Source organism: Nelusetta ayraudi, unplaced genomic scaffold, assembly GCF_046127955.1.
Source record: "Nelusetta ayraudi isolate G7.1 ecotype Tasmania unplaced genomic scaffold, CSIRO-AGI_Nayr_v1 ptg000097l, whole genome shotgun sequence".
Taxonomy (NCBI): Eukaryota; Metazoa; Chordata; class Actinopteri; order Tetraodontiformes; family Monacanthidae; genus Nelusetta; species Nelusetta ayraudi.
Window position 1 is genome coordinate 448384 of NW_027466147.1, and position 18102 is coordinate 466485.

The following is an 18102-nucleotide window of genomic DNA, read 5'->3' on the forward strand; positions in this document are numbered from 1 at the left end:
CCCAGGTTTAAGTGCACTTATTCGCCTCCTCTGCGTTTTGGATGTCTTTGTTTACACTGTTGGGAAAGTTCACGTTCTACCTGAACTTAGTCTCATTTTATCCTCAGGTGCTTCCACTCGCCCTCCTCCCGTACACTGTCTAGTGTTTGCACAAGTCATGGAGGTAACTTGAGCAGTGAAACTCATACTTTTCTGACTGCACTGTGTCAGAATTAGTAATAGGAAAACTCAAAAGTGTGTGTGTGCGTGCGCGTGTATGGGTGGAAGAGTCCCCTCAGTTTTATTATTGTACTGTCATAAATTCCTGAGCTGAGAGAATATTGCGAGTCCAAACTCATTAATTTTACTGCAACAATTTATTCCATTTCTCATTTTTAATATATATTCCATTTTATTTTGGAATAATACATTTCCCCCTGTGAAGAACATTAATTACAAGAGCATATCATTTAGATACCTTTGCAGTCATTTATTCTGCTGGTACAGTATTTAACTTGTGCTTTATCATTTAGTCTATACAGAATTATGAATTAAACGTAAGCATAAGATTTGAAATGCCATTTGTATTTGCGTTGTTTTTTAAAAGGCAAACTAACATAAAGTGTGGATGTGTATCTTTTCCATGAATTACAAAATTGAATTAAAAAAAAAAATTGCAAAATTGCATTTTACCTATTAAAAGTTGCTTAAAGTGCTGTTTGTAAAAAGTCAGTCGCATAATGCCAGCTGCCATCATGCTTCTATGTTTCTACAGTCACGTGGACCTGCTCAAGAACCTGTTTGTGTCCTGACATCACAAACTTGAGTCTGGTCACAGTTTGCTGTGTGATGAGTTAGGCTGAAGAGACATTACGGCTATGGCGTCCATTTGTTTGGAATGTGATTGGGTCTCTCTCTCTCTCCCTCTCTCTCTCTCTCTCTCCCTCTCTCTCTCTACCACTTGATGGTGCCATACCTCACACACTGGTTGCAGGGCAATATCAGAGGTGTCGCCGTTAGAAAAATAGTTGTCCCTGGTGTCATTTTTACTATTGACAACGTGTCAGTCTAACAGACTGCGGCTTTGTTACTGAAAGGAAATTAAGCCAGCTGAAAGAAAGAGAAAACGAGTTGCGCTGGTGTTGTTGTCTGGTATTCCCTACTGTTTAAAACAGGTATAATATTTGCTCTTAGTTTAACAACGTTTGTGATGGCCCTCTGCCATTGAACATTCTCCTCTTGGCCTGTGACACTACTGGTAGGCTAAAGTGAAGCTTCCGCTCGCAATCACTCAGCACACAAAGCAGCAAGACTTCTGGGCTGCACTGATTTTAGCTAAGGTCTGGTTGAAATTTGTCTTTACATGTCAATCAATGGTTTTGAGAGTTTTGTAGTTTAAAATTGCGAGCTGGCAAAGAAAAGTTGTTTCAATAAAGACACCTGTCCTGCCTGGTGGACTTTAAAAAAAAAAAAAGAAAAGAAAAAGAGGCTTCGTCGATGGACGTTGATGACGTGAATTGAAAGTGTCCTATTTTATAGGACACTTATAATGTACTGTACTTACTCACAAGCTACAGTGACTGAAATTTACAAAAGCTCTTAAAAAAGGTGTCTTGTTATTTGTTGAATTTTCACACTCTTCTCCCCACCGACAAAGGAAGTGCGACTGAAATGCTGACACCTCATAAAAGAAAGGAGACTCAAATGTCATTAGAATTGGCTGCCTTGAGAAGATGACCGTGACTGTGACAGGAAGTTGGAGGTGGGTGGAAAACGTCATTTTCTTCCCAAAAAATAAACTACCCGAGCTGTGCTGTCCTGTGAAATTAGAGAGGAACCGCTGCCGTTCATCAGTGTCTGACGGTGAAACGACCGCCCTCCCCCCCCCCCCCCCCCCCCCCCACCTGGCTGCACCGTGCCAACATAGGCAGCAGGGGGCACTCTTCACTATGGAATGCCCATCCATAGCCTCCCTGGGCAGTTTGCCTTATCAGGGCCGAGCAGGCAGCTAGTGGCCCTCTGTAGATAGCCGGCTGGTCGCGCATGTGAAGCCCGGGCACAAAGTTGTTGACCGCGCTCAATCGTGGCGGCTGCGGGTCATTTTATGGCAACTGTCTGCATTTCAGTCATGCTTAAATCGACGGCGGAAGCCAGTGAACGCTTGGTGGCCCGTGTCTGGACTCCACGTGCAGGGCCCAGCCAGAGCAGACAATTCAGGGGAAAGGGTTGGTGGTGGACAAATCGGAGAGGAAAGTGGTGGGGGAGAAAAATAATGGAACAGAGTTTACGGAGCTCCTCTGTTTGGGTGCTGTGCGATTTGACGCGGTGAAGGTGTGAAGACGGACGGGAGCTGCGAGGGCGCTCGGGAGGTTTCGGTGTTTGCATCCATTGAAGGTCCCAGATTGAACATGTTTTCAGATCTGTATTTGTCATTCTTGGCCCTGTGTTTACAGCCTCGTCCTCAAATTGCCAACGCCTGCCTGGGGGTCTCAACGTATCGGCTGGGATTCAATGCCCTCTGTGACATCACAAAGAGCTGTTTCCAGAACTTTAGGCTTTTTTTTTACTAGCAAGCAGGAGGAAATAATGGGCTTCTGCCCTTTCTGGGGAGTTCACTGACGGGACACAGAGGCAGATTATTGGGAGAACACAAGAGTGGCATTTAATTTTGGCAGCAAAAGAAAGTCAAGTCTGGGCCGGCTTGTTATTGCTATTTCTCAGACTGTGGCTGACATTGCACGGCGGCAATATTACTAAGAATTCTTTGTTGAATTCTCGCCCTCCTCCTTGCTGAGCTCCTATGCGAAGGTCTTTGCCTTGGTCTTTCGAGTCTAGAAACCATCAGCCTCCTTTAGGTTCTGACAAAAGCAGAAAAACCAACTGAAGGATGGACGTTTGGGGATGGTGAAGCACGGCGGATGAGATTTGCACAAAATGGGAGAATCCAATAATTAATGTTTTCCCTCCAAACACTGAGTTTGAAATTCTCTCCCAGAATATCAACCATGGTTTGATCAGGTCAGAAAATGCTTTTCCTGGAACATGAATTTGGTGAGCAGTGCAATTGTTTCTTGATAGTAAGAGAATTTGGTGCTTTAAACTAAATCCCTCAAATCTTTTTTTTTTAACCTGCATCGATACATTTTGATGTCACACAACACAATCCAAATGAAAAGTGGGGAAAACAGCGCTTTTAGATAAGGTGCCGGGGGAAGAAAACAACCTCTGAATCTGTTATTATTCTCTTGCGTATCAACGGGTTTGGTTATTTGTTGGGGAGGGACTCATTTTATTCCCTTGTGATGCTGCCGCTGCTGCCGGTCCCTCGACTCCGCTGCCACTACCGCTGATGTTTCTCTCTTTCCTTTGAAAGATTTGCAGATAGTGAGCTGTTGCTCTCTTGACTTTGCACCTGAAAATGTGAATAGATAAGAGAAGGGAGTTGCGCTGTAAACACCGTGGCAGGACTCTCACTCCGTCCTTATGCTATTATCCCCCGACTCTGTTTTGTTGTGCGTCTGTAGCACCCGTTTGACACGGAGCTGGCCGAGGCACCCGCGCTTACCTCTTTGGCTTTGGCTCTCCTGTTGACGACCCAGTGTTCTACCCGTTTTCACGTCTTCATTCCTCATCCTTTATTTTGAAGAGAAGCCTCGGAAGCATGATTAATAGCACCCCACTATCTCTACTTTGCTACAATATCATATTTACCCCCAATTAGCATCCCATAAAAAAGGCTAGCGTCCTGCTAAAACTAGTGCATCGCTAATGCTTCAACGAAGAGACAAAAAGAAAGCAGTCCGAGAGGGCGGAGCCAACACCTGGCTGGGGGCGTTGCCACTGACCCAGTGAGACAGTTACCAGTACCCACCCTAACGTCAGAATGGGCTGATATCCAGAAGTGTGTGCACCATCAAAGGCTTTTTGAAAAGTGAAGCCAACAGTTGAACCAAGTGAACTTTTCTCATTTCCTCAGACTTCACATTATTGTTATAAAAGTGAATTTATCCCAATGGGGGACCTTTAATTTTCACTCCCGACGGATTTCATTGTTTTTCATTTTTCTCCAGCTTTTAGTGGACTTATATATAGAATCTTATATTCCCCACTACACATGGATGTGTGCCTTCCCGCTCGCTGTCGCCTCTGAGAGGTGACTCGCTCCGCCTTGTGCAGTAATGACTCTCTTGTTATTCATGGTGCCTGCAAGAAGAATCGCAGATTGCAAGTGGGGGGGGGGGGATAATCCCTGTATAGATCTGCTGCACATTGAGTGAATCTCTGGAATTTTCACTATATAGGGAATATCTTACATAAGGGAACAGGAATGGAGCAAAGCCGTGTGTGTGTGCATTGTGTGTCAGTTGCATATTCCATAAACAGACAAGCATCAAATCCGACTCCTCCCGATGCGCCTCTCCTCACGCTGCCTCTCTGCTCCTTTCCCAGCGACCCTGAAGGATCCCATCTGATCGCAATCCAGCCGCAAATATACAGCTCACAGCGATGCTTTACGGACCCTTTGAATTGAAATGCTTCTCTTTCCTTCCCCGCCCACCCACCTCCACGGAAGCCGCTGCTGATCGATGGGCTTACAAACTCTGACTCACAATAAGCTAGTTAGCGAACGGAGAAGCATTTCAATCACCCGCGCTGGCCCGAGTGTTTAAGCATGTGATTTAAAAAGGTCCCGACCTCCGGAGGAGCAATATTTTAGGCAAAGAGAAGGTCTGAAGGAGTCCGTTAAAACTCAGGATCTCTGATTTACTGCCAGACTCAGTATACTGAGCAGCGTGTGCGCTCATCCTGAGCGTTTTCCTGGTGAGTCGGTTACCGCTGCTGGAAATGTCAGGCAAAAATCTGTTAATACCACAAGACTGGCCCCAGATTCCTCTGTGAGGATCATTAAAGTTCCATTAATCTTTTCCTCCAGCGCCGCAGAGGAGCGCGAGCGGAGACGGTTTCTTTGTCGAATAACTTTCCGTGATAATAACGCGTCGTGACATTTACATCAGCCGCCCATTTCAAACGAGGGATTGCTGGAGGCTCGTTAGACAAAGTTTTGTGCTGGATCGGATCAGAGACTCGCTCTTTGTAGGCTGATGAATTGACAATGAGAGTTTCACCTTGATGCTTTAATGCTGAGTACAGCAACTTGCTGTTTTCAAAACGCAGCTGCCTTGCATGGTCATTTGACTAAAACTAACGCTGTGTTGGACCTTCCTGCTGTTCAGAAGGGGGCGGCACCAGCATCTGCCTGCGGTGGTTGTCACTAACCTGTGTATCAGTGAGGTACGCGTGCCCTTTGTGACTTCTCAAAGAGCTCGTCTCCAGAACCATGTGTCTTGGTGCCTTTCTAAGTGGAGCTGGCAAAGGAACCATAACTGTATGAACTTTTCACATTCCAGAGTTCCACTGACAGGAGAGATGCTGTAAAACCTTGAAAAAAGTTCAGTTTTGTGCATAACAACGCCAAGTATGCTTCAGCCCACCAACAGAGGGCAGTCTACCTATCTATCTATCTATCTATCTATCTATCTATCTATCTATCTATCTTTTTAATATGCATTACATTTTTCAGACACGCATGCTGAGAATTTCTATTGCTTCTCTCAAAAAAGTTCTACCGGCTGGACGAACTCTAATGAATTGCTTAGCGATGCTGTTGCTCTGGGTGTTTGCACGCGGCTGAACGGCGACGGCATCTTGAGGCAGGGTGACGGGAGCTTGACTTTTCCCCGCTGCTCCCCCGGGCCGTGTCCTGCTGTGGCAACCATCAAAACAATGAGCTGACATCCACCTCCCTCGTGACCCACTAATTGGTTATTAGGCCTTAAGTGGGACTGAAGGACGGCGTACGCTCGGCTCTCCCGTCACGTCCCGCCCCCGATGTGTGTCTGCTCCACCTCCGCCCTGCCAAGTGGCCCTGCAGGGAGGGCGAGCGCCACGACTGGCCGTCCTCGCGGCCACAAATGCGTTTGTTTTTTTTCCCTGTGTTGTTTAAGAGCAGCGTCGAGGTTTTGCGTGGTAAGACTGACTGGAGATCTCAGCACGGTGCAGTGACTTATGCCATTGATATCATTGATTGGCACAGCCGTCATGGCTCTGGCGAACTCCTGGCGCATTAGATTGCATTGGCTCAAATCAGGGGAAGGCCGATTCTGAACTACCAGCGCCACAGCGCCACCTGCAGGCCCGGCATACGCACCACAGTGACTTTCTATTGCTTTTCACTTGAAATGATAGTTGAGGAGTGTTTGCAAAAAGAAAAGCAAGGAAAGAAAAGAAAGAAAGAAACTGTTTTGTGGTGATGGCCTTTCGATGTGATTGGACCACTTCAGTGTGATAGAAACGAGGCTTGGCCAATCACTTGAGCTCTAAACCAAAGGGATTTGTGACCAAGTTGCTCGAATTGGTACTGCCAGATTCTATTCCTCAAATGTGGGATTTTTAAGCCAAGACTGTCCCCCCCCCCAAAAAAAAAAAAAATAATAAAAATAAATCTTTGTCCTCCTTCCCCAAAAACAAAGACACAGGCTGTCGTGTCACAATATTGCAGATGGTGTGTAGCGGGAGTCAAATCGCATTTATTTTTTCCTGCACTCCTAGACAAACAGTTGTTTTTTTTCCTCCCCCCCCACCCTTTCTTTTTTTTTTATTGTCTCGGCGGACAACAAAGGATAACAAATATAGATCAAACCTGGAGCGAATCAAACGCAGAACAGGCGACGGTGGAAGTGCGGTACAGTCGGTGTTCTTCACGGTCGGATTGACTCAAAAGCCCGCTTCCATTATGCAGGAGCCCGCCGCAAAAGTTCGGCGGTGAACAAAAGGTAAACTCGCAGGTCAGAACATCAGAAGCCGCTTTCATGTCTGCCAGGGAGAGAGAGGGAGAGAGAGGGAGAGAGAGAGAGAGGGAGAGAGAGAGAGAGAGAGAGAGAGGTTCCAGAGCCCTGCTGTCACTGTGTCTCTGCACTGTCCTAATAGGAGACTCTCTCTCTGCGCAACACGCACTTAATTCTGATGCTATTTATGATTTTCTCGGCAGGCGCCAGAAACCATATCAGCCGGGTTTTAATTACAGACTTATTATCTGAGTGGTCCTCTGAGGTGCTGAGTGGCAGGCTGGGACAAACAGACATAGCGAATAATGAGCAGAATTCGGAGTCCCATCGCATGAAATCTATTTAACACCTTTATATCTGGATAATTGAAAGATTCACTGGCTTTTTTGGGGGTCTTTTTTCCACAGAAATTCCATCCTTACAAACAGAGCCACGATTCTTCTGAGGTGTCCTGACTTTTCAAAAGAAGAAGAAAAAGAAGAAGAAGAAGAAGAAGAAGAAGAAGAAGAAGAAGAAGAAGAAGAAGAACCACACAGGTAAAAGCACAGTCATACACACTCTTACATACATAGAAGAAGAAGAAGAAGAAGAAGAGCCATTAGCTGATCCAGTTAGCGCCTGGTTCTTGCTGATTTAATCTCTGATGGCATTTTAAAAAGGGCTTTTGCATGATCAATATCAAATCATGCAGGTGGGTGATTAGGCAGAGCTGGAACCCCCCCCCCCCCCCCCCCCGAGTAAACTCTCGTTTGGAAACAATTTCGTAGGTGAAAAGTTGCCTTGTGCCCCTTGCGGTCAATAACCCGTCATTAAAAGTGCGCCTGGGCCTCGCCGCCTTGTCAGAATTTTTTTGGTAATTACTTTCGTTTTTCACACATACAAATAAGCTATAAACAAGAAAAAAAACAAAAAAAAAACAACCTATGCATCCTCACAAGAACTCACCCACACACTCACCTACACACACACAGCACGGGGGAGAGTGATGATGCAATTAACATACATGGAAACTGCAGTAGAGTTCAAGTCAACAATCATTAATTTTTTAAAAAAGGTGTCAACTTTTTGTGCAGTGCCGGTAGTGATTTCCTTTCTTTCTTTCTTTTCATTTTTTTTTTTTTTTTTAACCTTCTGCCCCTGGAAGGGTCAGATCGGGGCTTTTCGGAGCCGTGTGCTAGAAGTGCAAACACAGATGATCTGCCCAGCGGCAGTTTGAAGAGACCGGTGTTGCATCAACGTCCCTCTGCAGAGACGGATTAAGACACAATGGCCGGCCGCGTGGACTAATAATTAGCTTCAGCTGCGTTTTGGGATCTCTTCCTTTAGCGTGACTGACACCCGACTCTCCCCTCCCCCTCCCACTCCCCCGGCTCCGTCTCTGCATCGTGCGGGTGCACAGCGGGGGAGGCAGCGCTGGATAAACAAAACTGGTGTAAAAAAGCTGTGGACAGCCTGGAGGCAGCAGGAGCAGCAGCAGGGGAGGGGAGACGAGGACCGAACTCAAAGTCCATCTTAAGCATCTCTAAGTCTCCCACCTCCTCGGTGGTGGGCTGAGAAGAGAGGCTGCGGATTCAGCATCCTGCCTCCGCTGCAGCATGGCAGGACAGAGAGAAAAAAATACACACAAAAAAACAAGAGGACTGTAAGTGTTGCTTCTCTGGTGTAACAGCACCAGAGTCGTCCACTGGTCAGCCACCCAGTGTCCAACCATGGAAAACAATGAAAAAAACAAAAAAAGCTAAGAAATAGTTAACGTCTAAAAGAGGTCTGGGTGAGAATACAGACAAACGTTTTCTTGCTATGAAGATTTTCAGTTCATGGCCAACAGCTGCTTCGGCTCACAGGTGAGAATAAAAAAAAAGCCGCCCACCAGCTCTCTGAAAACACGAAAATGACTTTAATTATGTGGAAAAATGTCGACATTATGTGGAATTTCTATTAAAGAGTCAATCATTAGCAACAATACATGATTGAAGAAGAAAAGGAGATGAAGGAGGAAAAAAAAAGTTGATTTGTGCGCCTTGGACTTTTTCTTTATCGAATTCCGTCAATCAGAGTAGAGACTTGATGAAATACTACAGGGGTTATAGTATAAGTATATATGTGTAAGTGTAAGTATAGCAAATGGTCGTGGCTAAAGTGGATTGTCGGTTTTTAAGTGAGCTAACATCAATCAATTGATATATTTAGTTTGTTTCTTTAAAATTCAAGCCAATCTGCATCTTCTAATATGAATCTACCCTATTAATTGTCCTTAGAGACAGCTCATGTAGCTAGCTCGAAACCATACAGCTGGGGGATAGCTAAGGTAGCTGATGTAGCTGAGGCTCGGGTGACTGAAGGTCCGGTTTCCCAGGACGCCCTGGTTTCAAGCACTGTCCTGTTTTTTTGTGCCTGTAAAGTGATAAACCGTAAACAACTTATGGCATGCTTTAAATATATTAAGCCTTTGAGTAAACTTTAGAGTATCATCTGATTATCTCATTACCGGGCCAAGAGGTAATGAATATATGGTCTCGTTTTGTCTAAGTATGACCGACATTTAAAAGTCACTGAGTGTCTGCTGTCACCGGGGTTGTGATTTTTTTTTTTTTTAGCCATCAGCTCAGTTGCGGCGCCACAGCCGACTGACGTCCGTATGTGTCCAGGTCAAACAGCGAGTCGCGGCTGTCGGGTTGGCGGAGCTCAGCTCCGGCCGACTGAAACACGGTGGAGCGTCGGAGTAGGGCGGCGCCGCTGCCTCGGAGAGCGGCGGAGGCCACTTTGAGGACAGGCAATAAAGCACGGCGGTGATTTACGACGGCTTCAGGAGCGACGGGACACAGCGGGCAGGAGGAGGAGAGAGGTCGAGAGGCAGAGCGCTCGGCCGGAGATTTATTTCCCCACAAACCAGAGGAGATGGTGCAAAGACAAACCCAGTCTGTGAAACTCTGTCGCTTCTGCCTGGGATGTCTAGTTTCTAGGATCATTTTCGCACCCCCCCTCCAACCCCCACCCCTCTTTGTTTTTGCAAGGTTTATTTTCTTTATTGGGCCAAACCTTTAAAAACTGTTGTACATTGCAATTCAAAGCTAAAGAAAAATAATGAATGGCTTTACATGCAACTAGATAGATAGATAGATAGATAGATAGATAGGTAGGTAGGTAGGTAGATGGGTAGGTAGGTAGGTAGGTAGGTAGATGGGTAGGTAGGTAGGTAGGTAGGTAGGTAGGTAGGTAGGTAGGTAGGTAGATAGGTAGGTAGGTAGGTAGGTAGGTAGGTAGGTAGGTAGATGGGTAGGTAGGTAGGTAGGTAGGTAGATGGGTAGGTAGGTAGATGGGTAGGTAGGTAGGTAGGTAGGTAGGTAGGTAGGTAGGTAGGTAGATGGATAGGTAGGTAGGTAGGTAGGTAGGTAGGTAGATGGGTAGGTAGGTAGGTAGATAGGTAGGTAGGTAGGTAGGTAGATAGATAGAATCCTCAAGTCTGCGAGGAAAATGAATTTCATTTCAGAAAAGGTAAAGAGTCTGTGGTTCTTCATCAGGTGTAAATGTTTGCCTTCACAAAGAAAAAACAAAAAAAGATGTGTTTTCAGTGCACTCCGCATCACCCTGTGTGTCCACGGCTTTGCCCAAAACCGACTCTCCCCAAGTTTTGCAAGGAAACTTCCTGCTGCACACCCGGACCTTGACTCCTCCCTGGAGGCAGCGGGGCCACTGCTTCCCTTCCCCACCTGCTTTAGCTGCGTCTCCCAATTACTGTGACTTGATGTCAGGGTCTGCTTGCTGCCGGCTGCCTCCTGTTTTTTTTGTTTTTTTTTGTCAGTACTCTCTTGTTGTCTGGTTGAGTCCTGCTGCTGCTGCTGCTGCTGCTGCTGCTGCTGCTGCTGCTGCTGCTGCTGCTCTTTGCCATCGTGCTGGTATTTACCGTGACCGCCGCCGTCTGCTTTGTGGATCCTTGTCGTTTGACAGGCGCGTTGGTTAGTTCGCACAGGGGGAAAAAAGCCGGCGTACGAGTGTTACGAACATAATTGAGTTGGCATATTTCCCGGGAGGACGTCTTCATTGTTTTGAGGGGCCCGTTCGGGGGCGACCTGATGCTCCTGTTGAGGCTAATGCACTGCCGGATGCTGCACCCCTGTCACACCGTCTTCATGGAATTGTTTACAATTCACTGTCTCTCGCTGAAAATCACAGTTTTCTTAGTTCCACCCTCCCCCCACCCAACCCCACCCCGCCCTACACTCCGCAAAGGTATTCACACCCTCAACACCACCGCCGCCGCCAGCCTTAATAGTCAGCTGACGGTTGAAAAGAAGAAGCAGAAAGCCGAGTGACTCCTTGCTTTGCATATCATAATTGCATCTAAACTACGGCTGCAGCTTCTACATTATGCCGCCTGTAAATGGCAGCTGCCGACACCCGCTTCCGAATGTTGCCGGATGTTTCTTAGCCGTTAATGTTTGCATTAACAATGTGTTTGGCGTGAAAATCACGCCGCACGTGTGCATCGTTTCAAGAAGAAGAAGAAGAAGAAGAAGAATGCCTTTGTTTATTCCACATTGGGGAGATTTGCATAGTTACAGCAGCATATACAGTGCAAAGTGTGAATTAAAAATAAATTAAATATATTTCAAAATTGATTTACTTTTCTAAATAAGTCTTTATAAATAAGTATTTCATTTGATTTCATTATTATTATTATTATTATTATTATTATTATTATTATTATTATTATTATTATTATTATACCAGTGGAAAATTGCTGTGGTTTAAAATGGTGGAATGTGAAATGTGTGGAATGTTTAAACTTTCCCGTCAGGGTCTTGATGCAGGTGCAAAGGTTGAAGCTGCAGCCCAGACGTCCCTCAGCTATTGATGCAATTTTTTTTTCTTCCAATTTACGCCGGCCTCAGTCCAGCATTTCAATACCTCCTCGATGGACGTTAAGTAACTTACTTACGCATTTCCTCACCTTTTTATATTTGGGTCATTACCTTCTTTCTTTTACGTGCCAAGTGTGTACAAGGAAGTGCCGCCTCGTTCCAGATTTCAGTCACGTCTCCTCTCTGCAGACCAGGAAAAACAGTTTCAGATAAACAGAAAAAAAATGTCCCGACATCTATTTTGTGAAGCTGCTGCGCCACAATTTTTCCGGGTGCTGGGCGACGCCGTCCATCAGCGTCTGGGTTGTGGTTGCACAGTGCCATGTGACCCCTCCTGCAGCATCGGGAGGTACGGCTTGTCCTCACCGCTCGTCCTCTGGATGGCGGCCAAAACTCCCCACCCACCCCAACACACACACACACACACACACACACACACACACTCAAAATTAGCATTCCCGCTCCCTGCCTCGTGTTATTTTCACCAGCTGCCCACCGAATATCCGAGTCGGCGCCTGCATCTAAATGGTGTCCACTTGAGTTATCTTGAGCCATTAGCGTCGAGCGCCGGCCGCTTTCACACAACATTAAGCCACATCACGGCTGCATCTTAAAGATCTGTGAGGTCTTGATTTTGGGGGAGAAAAGAGTTGGGGTGGAAGGGAAGAGAAAAACAGCGTTTTCCCTCGAGCTTCACCGTGCAGAGCCGTGCATGTTCAGGGGTCGTCTCCACTTACTTGCATCGCAAATGGCCTAAAGTCCATCCTGATGTCTCCAAAAGTGTCCCAGTTTCATCTCTGAACCGAGTAATGAAGTTACACTGCCGAACTGTAAAAAGAGTTTCACATCTGACGTGTGGAATCACTTCGGTTCCCCTTAAAGGAGGACAAACAGACGGGAAACGGAACAGGAGGCAACACGCAATACCTTTTGGCCACTAGATGTCGTAGTTTTGCAGTCCATGTTCACTAAAACAAACTGGCTCCCTGCAGGTGGAGCAGCGCTGAACCTCCAGTGAGCAAATTAGGACGTAACAGGACCATCGCCATTCTGTGGACAATGTCAAATGATGAGGTCAGTCTAGATATTGTTGCAACAGACTGCAACAATATCCAGACTGTGGCAACTGGATATTGCAGAAGATGGATGTTTTCATTCATCCATCTTCTAAATCAGCTTTCTCCTGCACTCATGTTCCATTTTGTTTTTTCTCGCCCCAAAAAATTGGAATTTAGGTGCTTATTGAGGCCAGCGAGTGGTGATGCCTGAAGCCAAGAGTTATTTACCCGGCAACAAACGACAGACGTCGGGAGCTTCACTCATTGCTCCCTGATAATGGCCGTTGGTAAGTAGTGTAAGTTCATTAACTCGCTCTCGGTGCTCTCCCCCTGCTGAGTGCTCGCCGGATGGACAGAAAAAACGCAAGAAGGAGACGCTTGGAAGTTCAAATGGAATTCTATTGGCTGTTTCAGCAGTCGGCTCCTTGCAGCTGTGAGCATAATAAGGAAAACATTATCCAAAAAAAAAAAACCTCTTCACGGAGCTGCTGCAACGCTTTGGGTAACACTTTGTACAAATACATGACACGATTATGAATCACGCTGCTGATGCAGCGAGCAGTTTCACTAGTTCTCCGTTAATTTGCGGTGGCAAGAGGAGACACGGCTGTTTACTGACACCAGCTCAGGTCTTGGAAATTTCTATTTGTGAGTTAAAGGAGCCAAATACAAAGTTCAAGTAATTAGCCTTCAGTGAAAGCAAATGCTGTTGTGCAGAACTATTGGCACTGTGGTAATCTGGAGTAGAAACTAACCTTGCAACACAATACCTATATCGTTCCCAGGTTAGTGACAGCACCCAGCTAACCCCCTCGTGCGCAGTCGGACCAGGATCACGCATCAGCCAATCAGCGAGCCGAGCCGAGACACAGCAGGTACAATGGTGTGACACCACACTGGGAATAAACTCTTCTGGGGATTTTCTGGCCTTTACATACACTATATATAGTTAGCTAGTTAGTGTCAAGGTTGGGTTTAGGGTTAGGTAATGCGTTGGGGTTGAAGAATGGGGTCCAGATTTTTCTCTTTTGCCCCTTTTCATGCAAAACCACATTGGGTTAGACAGCTGAAAGTGGTGCAGGAGACCTGGGTTCACTTCCTGCTTGAGGCAACTGAAACTTCACCAAGATCGTTTTCACCATATGTGTTCGCTCGTGGGCATTTTGTTGACGTGAGAATTTGCAAATCTGAACATGAACAATGTAGACTTCAACCACAAACCTTCTACACCAGAGTTCACTGTCCCAGTGAACCATTGGTTTGGATGATGTCATGCGTTCACATCACAGCTGATATGAGAAAAATGTATCATAGTGGTATTTTGATGTGGCTAAATCTTAATGGGCTTTTGAGAAAACTATACAACCTCATACTTTTTGACAATATATATTTGAATGAATCACGATAATTTCAAAGAACACGGAAAGAAGTATTTAACAATGTGAGATTTTCTGCCACTTAGTGGACATAGAGCATCTTGCAAAATGTGCATTTCAATGGAGGCTTTAGGAAGATTACAGCATTTGAAATTTTAGGAAAAGAGAAAAATCTGGGCGTAAGCGGCAGCAGAGGCTGAAGGTGCTGCTCCTGACCTCTGGCCCAAAGCTGGTCCCTGTGTCTGGAGTGTCTCAGTTGGCATCTCAATGTGCGACAAGGAAACAGCGGCCCTGTGTCGTCTTATCTGGTGTCTGGTGGCGCTCAGGGTCAACAGTCAGAGAGCGGAGAGGAGGCGGGGAAGCGCGCGTGCAGGCAGGTCGCGACGGCTGGAGAAAAAGTGGCAGGTGTGATGTGCCAGATAAAAAGAGTATGGGCCCGGCTGAGAGGGAAGGAGTAGCGAGCAGCGGCGTTTGGAGAGCGATTAAAACGTTCAGGTTCAGGACGGGATCAGGGGGGCGTCGGAGCGCCCGGAGCTGGCGGGCAGGAGGTCTGCAGGAAGAGCTGTGTGGAGGCGCACTGGTGAAGCGAAGGAGGTCGTGAGGTGAGTTGGCACAGGAGATGGAGGCAGGTGATTGGCTGACGACACCCCCCCGCCCCCAACCCGAGGTGAATGGCAGAGTGGAGTAGATTGTTGGCCGTGTGTTGTGCGACCTCACTGCCTGTCTTCTCTGAAGACGCCTGCAATCATCCTTCTTTTCAGACGAGTCTCTGTTTCTCCGAGCGCGAAGGAGATTTCAAAAGCAATTGTCTGTATTAATGCCTGCGGCACAAACGTCGCAAAAATAGAGGAAAACTAGTAAAAAAAAAATTAGGACTGAAAATAATTCTGAGTCTTTTGTTGAAAAGACTGAGCAGCTTGTAGCTCGGCCAGAAAAATCCTAAATGTGATCTGGCATGTGTCCAACATCGTTCTGATTCCGACAAACACTCTGCTGTTAAGAAAAAGGGAGCACGTTGTGGAGAGTGTGGGTGCAGGCGCGCGGAAACAAAACGTATACCCACTCGTTACTGGTGCTGTCAGCTGTGGCCGTTAGAAGGGAGCTAAATTAAACCAAATCTGGGAGAGGGTGTAAAAAAAGAGCCCATTAGTTCTTATTAAGTGTTTTCTTTGCATTTGTTTCAGTCTCGGCAGCTGACAGGTCCCCGTGGCCAAAGCTTGAATGTTTTTCCCCCGTTCTTCTTTGTTTGTTTTTTACTGTGGAGGGAAAAAAAAAGCCCAAACATAGTCACGGTTCATTAGAAGAATATCAAGATTAAACCCTTGGCAGGTTCATTCTCTTCCTGTATTTCATCGTCCAATTAAACTGCCGTTCACAGAGCAGCCCAGAAAATGGAGCAGAATGAAAGCCATCAGCTTAACGTGAGATGTTTTTGCTCCTAATGTTTATGTATTTATTTATTTATATTTTTAAAGCCGCATGTGAGAAGGTAGTCTAAATAAATCTGCCGCCGCCACAGCTTCCATAAATGATTTTGTGTGTCAGACAAAGGTTTGAACTTCTGCTCCCGCAGGATGCGGACCGTCTGTTTGTCAGTGTCAGCGACAGCTGATATTATCAGCAATTCAATAATGAAAAAGCTAAACACAGGATGCAGGAAGGATTTCTCTTCTTAGCTGGAGACAGAGGGATGATTTGGCTGAAACCAAAGATACTGATGGTGAAACCATACTGTGTCAATATAACAACACGAATAATCAAATGAAATTTTTACACACTAACAACTTGGGAGACCAAAACAGAAACAGAAATCTATTTAACTCAAGGCATCCTCAAGGTTAAATATCAAAAAACACCAGAAATCTGTTTTTAAAAATAAAAACTTAACTAAAGGTGTCCTGAAGGGTAAATAACAAAAAAACAAAATAGCAGACTTCTAATAACAAAAGCAAACAAAACTGACTTTAGGACCCGGATGAAGGTACAAACAACCATGTCAAAAACAGAAAAGCAGATGAGGACAAATGACAATGACAAAACATAAGACAACAGGCAGAAACAACTACCAAACACAAAGGGAGACAAGTGCTGTGTCTCAATTCAGGGTCTGCTACCTTCAGACCGAGTGTCCTCCGTCTGAAGGAAGCGCTCTTCGAGGACCCAGCCTAGAAGGACGGACCAAACCCCGCTTCCCCGTAACCACTCGGGACGGTCTAGCCTTTGGCGTATTTCCTCGTTGCGTCACCGCCGTTCCCTCCTGCTGGCCAAGCCCGGAAGTGACGTTTTTATAGCATCAAGCTAACCATTGGTTCGCCATCTAACAATGTAGTTCGATATTCAAATAAATAAAAACCTGATGTTAAAACTGCATATTTTATGTGAAATTTTAATACTTAAATTTATATGAAGTGTCTTTACCAGTACATGCCGCTAATTTCAGCTGACTTCCCAAGATCTCACGATGCTTTGCAGCAACACGCAAAGCATCATGGGATATATAAGTACGCGAAGGATAGTAGCGGTGCATCCTTGGAATCGGCTAAAATGAGGGCGCATTCCGAGTACGCATTTTGAGCGTCCTAAGGACCCTTGGGAATTGGGTCAAGCCTTTGCGCAGTGCTATGACGCAACTTCCTTTCAAAATGCGTTCTTCAAGGATGCAGACCCTGAATTGAGACACAGCAAAGGACTATTTATACAAGACGGCGGAACACAGGTGAGAACAATCAAGGGCAGGACGGGACACAGCTGAAAATTCAAGCGTGAAAACGAGGAAACAAAAAGGCGGGAAACCAGAAAGTAAAGTTCCGAAATTACAAGGACAGACGAGACTTTCAAAATAAAACAGGAAACACTGAAACAGAGACGAGAACACTTCAAGGCTCTCATGCAGGAAACCGAGACGAAGACGAAGATGCAACCCCTGCGGGGGTCTTGTAGGAGGCCGGCGACGGAGTCTGAAATTCCTCATGGGGTCTTGCAGGAACTGAACCGTTGACAGAGCTGGTGGCAGACAGAACCCCAGTTGGCCGAGTCGCTGAGGGAACTGATGTCTGCCGACCCACCAACTTGAGACATGGATCCGCCAACTGGTGACGTCGGGCAGAAATGAGCCGGGCCGCTCACAGAGTTACAGTCTGTTGAGCTCAGCTAAGCAGTTGACAGAGTCACTGATGGGAATGCTGCCAGCCGGACCGCCGACATGAGACGAGGAGCCGGGACTGGCCAGGTCGCTGACGACGCTTGTGTCAGAGTAGACTCAGCAACTCGCGATGAGGATCTCATCAACTTGAGATGTGGAGCAGACACCGGGTGGGTTTGCTGACGGGGCTGTTGTCTGTGAAGCCGCCAACGGGTTACGGGGTTGCAGCTCTGTCAGGTTGCTGACTGAAGACGTGAAGCAGAAAGTCAGCTGGCCGCTGACGGTGCCGAGGTCAACCAACTGGAATCGTAGAGCTGGTGTCGGCCGGACGTAAGAAAGATTTACCGTCTTTCTTCTGCGGGGCTGGACTCCAGGGATGAACAGTTCAGGAAGAACACCAGATCAAGGGCGTGAGAGGAGGAAAGTTGGCACTGCCGGGACTGTGATGACCTGAAAGGCCTGCTGGATGCTCCTGAGGATGCTGAGGATACAGTGAAATGGGAAAAAGAAAAGAAGAAAAATCCACTTCCAGTTTGGCACTGCGACTATAAATCACACGGACCACAGATGCAGAGGCCACAGATGCTGTCGAGGCTGCGCCAATTAAAATCGAATCCTTGACTCTGAGAGGAGAGCGGAGCTGATGCTGGTGCATTTCATCCAATTAATGCACCCACGTACGCAGGCAATTGGAAAGTTGGTTTTAGCCAGGAAACAAATATCCAGATAGTTGCTGAAACTTTCTTCTGCCTTGAACACAGACGATGAAGTGACGCTTCACCTCAAAAGTCGGTAAAATTCAATCGATACCTGGCGCTGTATTTCACACGTCCATGTGGG

At 46.3% G+C, this 18102-nt stretch overlaps 1 long non-coding RNA gene across 1 annotated transcript; it reads left to right on the forward strand.

The window, feature by feature from the left end:
- The first annotated feature begins 9458 nt into the window (after positions 1-9458).
- Positions 9459-10385, forward strand: LOC142902728 (uncharacterized). The gene is made up of 2 exons (XR_012929137.1): positions 9459-9960; positions 10245-10385. It is a non-coding gene; the product is annotated as an uncharacterized LOC142902728 (long non-coding RNA).
- Positions 10386-18102: the final 7717 nt, after the last annotated feature.